The 9409-nt window shown below is 38.0% G+C and overlaps 1 non-coding gene across 1 annotated transcript; it reads right to left on the bottom strand.

Annotated features, from left to right (window-relative positions):
* Positions 1-451: 451 nt before the first annotated feature.
* Positions 452-558, bottom strand: LOC148802389 (small nucleolar RNA R71). Its single transcript, XR_016083262.1, has one exon. It is a non-coding gene; the product is annotated as a small nucleolar RNA R71 (small nucleolar RNA).
* Positions 559-9409: the final 8851 nt, after the last annotated feature.

Below are 9409 nucleotides of genomic sequence, written 5' to 3'. Positions count from 1 at the left end.
GCAAAGGGCCAACAGAGGAAAATCAAGAGAAGATGTTGTTATTTGCGAACCAGCCATAGAGATAGGAGAGATGGCAGAAGGAAATCGCACCCTCTTGGATTATGCTTATCCAAACATTGATGGGGCGACATCCAGCATTTGCAAACCCACCATCCATGCAAACAATTTTGAAATAAAGCCTGCAATAATTCAAATGATCCAAACAAGCATTCAGTTTAGTGGGTTACCAAGTGATGACTCTAATGCACACATTGTTAATTTCCTTGAAATATGTGATACATTTAAACACAATGGAGTTAGTGATGATGCGATTAGGCTAAGATTATTTCCTTTTTCATTGCATGATAGAACTAAAGATTGGCTCAACTCACTCCCTGCAGGAAGCATCACCACTTGGAATGATTTAACCCAGAAATTTTTGGCTAAATATTTCCCACCCTCCAAAACAGCAAAATTAATTAATGATATTACTACTTTTGCTCAATTTGAGAGGGAGTCCCTGTATGAAGCATGAGAAAGATTTAAAGAGATGCTTAGGAGGTGTCCTCACCATGGGATACCAATTTGGCGACAAATACAAACCTTTTATAATGGTATTACCCCCTTTAATCGGTCCATTATTGATGCAGCCGCAGGTGGTACAATCATGAGAAAAACTCTAGAGGAAGCATATGACTTAGTGGAGGAGATGGCATCAAACAGCTACCAGTGGAGCAATGATCGAACCAATCAGAGGGGAGTACACCACATTGATTCCTTTGCATCCTTATCTGCGCAAATAGCCAATTTAAATAAAAGACTGGATAATTTTAGTATTGTAGCCGTTAATACAACATCTAGCATCTCATGCGATTTATGTGGACAAATAGGACATGCCAATTCTGATTGTCAATTAAATAGTCATTTTATTTACCATGAGAATGCTAATTTTATCTCTCATGCTGGCAGGACAAATTACAACCCATATTCAAATACATACAACCCAGGGTGGAGGAGTCATCCCAACTTCTCTTGGAGCAACAATCATCAAAAGGCACCCATGGGATTCCAACCACAACCGCCCCCACAAGAAAAAAAGAGTAATTTGGAAGAGATGATTTCTAAGTTCATCAATGCTACTGAAACAAGATTCCAAAGCCATGATGCATCGATTAAGAACTTAGAAGTTCAAATGGGGCAGGTTGTGAGCATGTTATCAGAGAGGAAAGAAGGAAGGCTGCCCAGCAACACATAAAAGAATCCTAGAGAGCATGTGAACGCCATAGCCTTAAGAAGCGGGAAGACAATCGGCGAAGCCCTAGAAAATGACAAGAAAGCTGAAATGGCCGAATTACAAAAGGAGAATGAGGGAAGCACCCCTAAACTAAATTTACATGAAATTAAACTTCCTATCCCCTACCTTGGAAGAGTCTTGAAGGCTAAATTAGATAGACAATTTGAGAAATTTTTGGAAGTGTTTAAAAAGATCCATATTAACCTTCCTCTTCTTGATGTATTGTCACAGATGCCGAGGTATGCCAAATTCCTGAAAGAGGTGATGTCTAATAAAAGAAAGTGGGAGGATGGTGAGATGGTAAAACTAAACGAAGAATGTTCAGCAATTCTTCAAAAGAAATTGCCCTAAAAGCTTAAGGATCCAGGGAGTTTTTCTATACCTTGCACCATAGGGAATACTGAATTTGAAAAAGCTTTATGTGATTTAGGTGCTAGTATAAATTTAATGCCTTATTCTATTTTTGAAAAACTTGGACTGCATAAACTAACATCTACAACTATTATCCTACAATTAGCTGATAGAAGCATTAAATATCCTAGGGGAATAGTAGAAGATGTTTTGGTCAAAGTGGGCAATTTTATTATTCATGCCGATTTCATTGTGTTGGATATGGAGGAAGATAGGACAATGCCTTTGATTTTAGGGAGACCTTTTCTTGCTACTGGTGATGCTTTAATTGAAGTGTGAAAAGGTCTAGTTACCCTTAGAATCAATGGTGAAGAAGTGGTGTTCAATGTATTTAAAACCATGGAACATCCCAACACAATTGAACATGAAATTTATGCAATCGATAGCATTGATGTTGGTGCAGCTGAAGTAGATACATCTAAATCAGAAGACATGCTGAAAGTTGCACTTAACAATAGTCCTAATCAATTACAACAAGCAGAGCAGAAGTTTGTACTGAAATCAGAATTGCGAAATTTGACTTCTGAGCCACATTCTTTTGAAATTACAATTCATAATGCATCTTTACCTCCATCTCACACAAAACCCCTCCCATCTATTGTGCAGGTCCATATTCCAGGTTTAAACCCACCTATGGAGGATGAAAGGGGGAAACATTGGAAGTTAAAAACCAAGTGGGGTGGACCCTTTAAAGGGGCTAAAGTATTCACTCATGGAGCGATTGAAATACATAATGATGATGGGAATACATTCAAGGTAAATGGATAGTGGTTGAAGCATTACATCGAAGGAGAACAACCCACCCACCATGGGTCCATTCTCTCCTTGAAACCGCCATGAAGGAAAGGTGAAAGTCAAGCTCACGACTTAAAACGAGCGCTTGTGGGAGGTAACCCATTAAGTTTAGTTACTTGTTTGTTCAGTTTTTTTTCTTCTTTCTTATGAGTGTGTTTTTCTCTTTTTCGTATCTCACATCTACAGGATCTCAACGAGGCATTCAGGGAAGTCCTCTTAAATCTCTCTCCTTGTTCTTATCATGCATATTCCATACATTGAGGACAATGTATATCTTAAGTGTGGGGGAGGAGTAAGGGGTTGATAAATTTTTTCGAACTCTAGCATGCTTTGATCATCACTTTTTAACCTTTCCTTTTGAAATTTCTGCTCCTTAGAGACTTGTTTTTGAATGATTGCAAACCACCTTGAATCATGTGCTTAGATAGGATAGACAAGAAAGGATGTAGGCAAATCTAGCTGAAATTTTTGGCTATGGAAGGTATCTCAATAGTTTGAATGATCAACGGGCAAGATGCAATACAGAGTTGACCCTTGTGAGCATTTGGTTTCTAACGGACAAACAGGGGTTGATTATTCTAGAACTTGTTTTGTTAGGCATGTTGAGACCACGATAATGAGTTCATGTATTGGAACGTGTTATCCAAAAAAAAAAGAGCTAGTGTGAGATAGAGCATAAAATGCACTCACACCGAGAGAAAAAAGAGCTAGTGTGAAATGGAGTGTAAAATGCACTCACACTAAAAGAATAAAAGGGTGAGATGGAGCATAAAATGCACTCATCCCTAGATCCCAAACCCTAATTCACCTTTTGATGCATTGCACTCATGATAAGTGGTGGAGATGTGATACATGAGCAAGCTTATGGTAATAACATTCCTTATTTCGTTCTGAAGAATCATGAGAGGGTATTTTTTTAATCTTTCCACATGTGATTATGAAAACAAAAAGGGCTTACTATAGCCCTAAATTATTCATGCGAAGAGATGCATGTTTCCTTTGATTGTCGATCTCACTTGGGGACATGAGGATTGGCGATTTAAGATTATTCCTTGATAAGTTAAAAAGGAAAAGAAGGAGACGAATGGGAGGACCATTAATACTGGATCAAGGCATGCGGGAGAACAAATACACTGTTGAGAGAAATCCAAAACAAATCTTTTAGTTAGTTTGTTCTTGTTTTAATTTTGTTTTGAGTTTTGTCTTGTCCCATTAAGTGTGGGGGATTTGATGAGAGTAGAATTTATCATATTTTTATCCCCAATTATTCTGTATTTTATACTAAATTAGCATCTAATTGTACTCATATCTCTTGTATTTTGGTCCAGGGTATGAAATAAGGCATCAAGAGCAAAGAAAGACAAATCGGATGATTTTTCATAGTTTCGACATCATTCAGTGATCTGGGCCTAACTCGCGTTTCTGAACTCCGAATAGGCTGATTCAAGATCCACTGGAAAGATAAGAGAAAAATCCACAACTTTCATGTTTTGGGTTTTCGCAGAATCGGCCTACATCGAAGTCAATTCCGGGCCCGAAGTCGCAGAAAATTCATAGGAAGGCCCAATCCGCAGCTGAAGCTCCACTCGCAGAAAAGCCTGGCTGAAGCCCAATTCGCAGAGGAAGTCTATTACGAATCCAAGAACAAGAAACTAAGAAGAATCCTTCTAGATTTAAATTCTTGATGTAATCTTAGAGTGATAAAATGATTGAGTTCAAGAGATAAAGAGATAGGATTAGAATTAGGATAGGAGTTTCTATTTCTTGTAAAGATCAGCTTCAAGAGAAAGTAGGAGACCACCCCCTCCCCTTTAATCTATATAAAGGAGGGGGCAGACCAGCTTTAGGTATCACTTGATCACTGAATCATTCAATCATTCAACTTCTGATTTGAATCAAGAAGCAAGGAGCATTCAGTCAAGAAGGGTTCAAGAAAGGTTCAAGAATTCAAGAAACTTCAAGAAGAGGAGATCTCAGCACCATGGGCGAATTCAAGAGTTCTTTCTTCCCCTTTGTTTGTTTTAATTCTTCCATCATGAACTGATTTGTTTCTTGTTAGGGCTATGGAAAGCCTAACCATGTTAATGAATATATTTTTATCTTCTTGATTCATCCAAGATTGTGATTTCTATATAGTCTATTAATTATTGTGCTTAATGCAATTAAGAGCTTGGCCACCTCTTAATTGATTTAGGTTATGTGAATGAATTGAGAGAGGAATTCACATAATTGACAGAATAATTCATACTGTGAATTGAATGGTATATAGAGATATATATACATGATTCATCTGAATTTAATGGTTTTCTTGGACTTAATGCATTTCCATCTTGAGAGCTCTACTCGAGAGATCGAAGGGTTACCTGATGGGCATAGGTTTAGTATATCTCGAGAGAGAATATTAAATAAATTTGTGAAAATCTCAGCTTATGGGAATAACAATTAGTCTTGGATAATTGGACCCATCAATATTCATTGCATTGGTTAGGTGGACCAAAAGTCCTAGCGATTCCATCATTTGCATATTCGATTAGTGATCACCCTTGTTTTTATTTTCTTTTTCCAGTTTTATTTTCAGTAGTTCTTGCTTCCTAAAATCTGAATTTCGATTGTCCAAATAATTAGGGAAGACTGTGATTCTAATACTTATTTTGTTAAATCCTCATGGGAACGATATTATTATACTACTTGATAACTAGTGCACTTGCTAGAGTTATATATTCAGTAGCATTAATGAACTTAGAGATCATTTCTTCCAGATTACTCTTTTCTTCATGTGAAGGCAGCTATTGTTGGAATCCCATAGGTGCCTTTTGCTAATTGTTGCTCCATGAAAAGTTTGAATGATTCCTCCACCCTGGGTTGTATGTGTTTGAATAGGAGTTGAATTTCGGCCTGCCAGCATGAGAGATAAGATTAGCATTCTCATATGAAGTGAAATGACTACATAATGGACAATCAGAATTAGCATGTCCTATTTGACTACAGAAATCACATGGGATTCTAGATAATGTATTTATTGCTGCAATATTAAGAGTATCAAGTTTCTTATTCAGATTAGCAAGTTGAGCAGATATAGCTGCAAGGGAATCGATATGGTGTACTCCCCTTTGATTGGTTTGATCATTACTCCATTGGTAGCTGTTTGACACCGTCTCTTCTACTAGGTCATAGGCTTCCCTTCGGTGTTCTTCTCATGGTAGTGCCACCTGCGGCTGCATCAATAATAGATCGAGTGGGGGGGGGGGTAATGCCATTATAAAAGGTCTAATTTTGATACCAAGCTGGTACTCCATGAGGATACTCTCTTTAAATAAAGAAGGGTTCTTTCTATTTCAGGATCGAATCTTGCTAGTCCTTCTCTTCTAGTGTGTGTCATGCACTAATAAATCTGAACACAGCAAGAGTTCGAACAAATAAAATAAAATAAAAATAAAAAAGTAAGGAACAGAACAGAAAAAAATCCAAATTAACCAAGGTTAACAAGTTCCAATATTATTTTAGGATTAAATCCCCGGCAACGGTGCCAAAAACTTGATAGCTATAAATATATAACCCTAGCAAGTGCACTAGTTATCAAGTAGTATAATAATATCGTTCATACGAGAATTTAACAAAATAAGTATTAGAATCACAATTTTCCCTAATTATTTGGACAATCGAAATTTAGGATTGAGCAAAAACTACTGAAAATAAAACTGGAACAAAGAAAATAAAACAAGGGTGATCACTAATCGAATATGCAAATGATGAACGCTAAGACTTTTGGTCCACCTAACCAATGTAATGAATATTGATGGGTCCGATTATTCAAGACTAATTGTCATTCCCATAAGCTGAGATTTTCCCAAATTTATTTAATATTCTCTCTCGAGATATACTAAACCTACGCCCATCAGGTAACCCTTCGATCTCTCGAGTAGAGCTCTCAAGATGGAAATGCATTAAGTCCAAGAAAACCATTAAATTCAGATGAATCATGTATATATATCTCTATATACCATTCAATTCACACTATGAATTATTCTGTCAATTATGTGAATTCCTCTCTCAATTCATTCACATAACCCAAATCAATTAAGAGGTGGCCAAGCTCTTAATTGCATTAAGCACAATAATTCATAGACTATATGGAAATCACAATCTTGGATAAATCAAGAAGATAAAAATATATTCATTAACATGGCTAGGCTTTTCATAGCCCTAGCAAGAAACAAATCAGTTCATGATGGAAGAATTAAAGCAAACAAAGGGGAAGAAAGAACTCTTGAATTCGCCCATGGTGCTGAGATCTCCTCTTCTTGCCGCCACTTTCTTCTTGAAGTTTCTTGAATTCTTGAACCTCTCTTGAACCCTTTTTGACTGATTGCTCCTTGCTTCTTGATTCAAATCAGAAATTGAATGATTCAGTGATTCCTAAAGCTGGTCCTTCCCCTCCTTTATATAGCTTAAGGGGACGGGGTGGTCTCCTACTTCCTCTTGAAGTTTATCTTACAAGAATAGAAAGTTCTATTCTAATCCTACTCTTATCTCTTTATCTAATGTATTCAATCTTTTTATCTTTTCTAAGATTACATCAAGAATTTAGATCTGGAAGGACTCTTCTTAGTTTCTTTTTCTTGGATTCGTATTAGGCCTCCTCTGCGAATTGGGCTGCTGCCAGGCTTTTCTACAAGTTGGGATTTAGCTGCGGATTGGGCCTTCCTACGAATTTTCCACGATTTCAGGCCCGGATTTGGCTTCGATTCATGCCGAATCGGCGAAATCCCAAAACATAAAAGTTGTGTATTTTTCTCTTATCTTTCCAGTGAGTCTTGAATCAGCCCAATCGGAAATTGGATATGCGAGTCAGGCCTAGATTACTGAATGGTGCCGAAACTGTGAAAAATCATCCGATTTGTCTTTCGTTGCTCCTGATGCTTTCTTTCATGCCCTGAATAGAAATATGAGTCCAATTAGGTGCTAATTCAGTATAAAAGATAGAATAATTGGGGATAAAAATATGATAAATTCTACTCTCATCAATTGCCTCATTGGACAATCCAATACAGAGGCAGTTCGATCAGATCAAACTTGCCAATGACATATTGGACAGTATCAAGACGATGTATGAAGAGCAGAATCGTTCTACTCGACAAAAAGTCTTGAAACAGTTCATGAACGCACAAATGTCCAAAGGGCAACAAGTTCATGACCATTGTCTTCGGATGATGGGCTTCATCAATGAGCTTGAAGCTCTTGGATCCGGGCTGGACGCAACCCAGATAGACTCTATCCTTAATTCTTTGTCTCCTTCCTTTAATCCGTTCATCATGAACTATAACATAAACAATCTGAATGTCAGCTTGCAAGAGCTCAGCAATATGTTGCAATGAGCAGAACAATTGATTAAAAACGATGAGCCTGTAGCTATGCTTGTTGAAGCTAGCAAGACAGGCAAGAGAAAGAGGAAAGCAAAGAAGCCTCAGAAGAAAGCCACTAAGGGTAAGAAGTAGAAGAAAGACAAAGCATCGGATGCCTGTCACTTCTGCAAGAAGACCGGCCACTGGAAAACGAACTGTCCTGCCTACCTGGAATCCAAGAAAGGTAATTTTGAATCTTTTGTTATAGAAACCAAGTTATTGGTAGCTTCTGCGTCCTGGTGTATTGACTCCGGGGATTCAACTCATGCTTGTAACTCACTACAGGGGTTCAAAGTAAGCAGAAGGCTGAGTGAAGGAGAAGTTACGCTCTACTTGGGGACTTCTACAAGTGTTGCAGCCGTGGCCATAGGAACTGTGGAGTTAATTTTTAGAGAATGAACTATTGTACTCAAAGATTGTCTTTGTGTACAAAATTTAAGAAAAATTTGATTTCTGTCTCAAAACTGTGTGCGGATGGTTATTCTGTCTTTTTCAGTAATACGATTACTATTAAAAGAAACAACAGATTCATCGCATACGGGGAACTAGAGAACGGTCTCTATATTCTACATCCTTCTCTAGAAACTAACATAACAGAAACTACGTCGGCTGAAATCCCCAAGAAAAGAGTCCGTGATACAATTAATCCCATGGACCTGTGGCATTACCAACTTGGCCATATCGGTGTTGACCGAATCACAAGGTTGGTAAAGGATGGTCCTTTGGATTTTCTAACTGTAGAAAATCTTCTCACTTGTGAGCTTTAACTACAAGGTAAGATGACGAAACAGCCATTTAACGGTAAGCCTGAAAGATGTACAGGCACAGTTGACCTTATACACAGTGATGTATGTGGTCCCCTGAGTGTTAGGACACAGAATCAACACGTATATTTCATCACCTTTACAAATGATTTCTCACGATATGGATACGTGTACCTAATGAGACACAAGTCTGAATCCTTTGAAAAGTTCAAAGAGTTCAGACAAGAGGTCGAGAAATAGTTAGGGAGAGAAATTAAAGCCATTCGATCAGATCGAGGTGGTGAGTATCTCTCTGACGAATTCAGGGACTACTTAAAGGACAATGGGATAGTATCACAATTGGCTCCTCCTGCTACACCACAACATAACGGTGTTTCAGAGAGGAGGAATAGGACCTTATTGGATATGGTCCGGTCACTTCTCATACACTCAAAGTTACCCACATCCTTTTGGGAATATACGCATTAGAGACTGCGATTTACTTGCTGAATCGAGTTCCAACCAAATCGGTTCCGAACACTCCATATGAACTTTGGACCGGAAAGAAACCAACTGTTAGACACTTGAAGATTTGGGGTTGTCCAACACACGTTAAAAGAATGAGTGCAGATAAGTTGGAATCCAAGACCAGCTGTTGCCTATTCGTAGACTACCCAAAAGGCTCTGTGGGTTACCTATTCGATTATGAGGAAACCTTTTCACCTGTGGCCATGCTTAAATCCATTAGGATCCTATTAGCTGTAGCAGCATACCATGATTGTGAG

Source organism: Nelumbo nucifera, chromosome 2, assembly GCF_055504915.1.
Source record: "Nelumbo nucifera cultivar China Antique chromosome 2, China Antique-T2T, whole genome shotgun sequence".
In the NCBI taxonomy this organism is placed as follows: domain Eukaryota; kingdom Viridiplantae; phylum Streptophyta; class Magnoliopsida; order Proteales; family Nelumbonaceae; genus Nelumbo; species Nelumbo nucifera.
This window is presented reverse-complemented; position numbering and strand designations above follow the sequence as displayed.